The sequence below is a fragment of the Saccostrea cucullata genome, unplaced genomic scaffold, assembly GCF_032062105.1.
Source record: "Saccostrea cucullata isolate Sc308-1 unplaced genomic scaffold, CSIRO_AGI_Scuc_v1 ctg5274, whole genome shotgun sequence".
Lineage (NCBI taxonomy): Eukaryota > Metazoa > Mollusca > Bivalvia > Ostreida > Ostreidae > Saccostrea > Saccostrea cuccullata.
The window spans coordinates 32,371-32,733 of NW_026929769.1; positions in this window are offsets into that span (position 1 = coordinate 32,371).

A 363-nucleotide genomic window follows, 5' to 3' on the forward strand; every position below is an offset into this window, starting at 1 on the left:
TAATACTTTTTTTTACACGTAACCCTGTAATTTTTTTTAAATTAAACCAATGGTTTGATTTTTTATATATTATGTATGAATCCTTTTGTTATTGAAGTTATCTTTGTTAGTTGTGAACATGTACTGCAAGAAATACTCAGTTTTAATATAAAATTTAAAGATTACATACCCTGTTAAAAATTTCCTCATGAAGTGAGAATTGAATGATTTGGTGATTTTTAATATTTATACCTTATAATTAAATTAATATTGAGTAAAACAAGTCATTTCAAGAAGTGTTGTTTTATTATGCAGAAAGAGTATTAAGACGCAAAGTCCACAGTATAAAACGTTATGAAAAACAGAAGACAACGTTCCTATTGA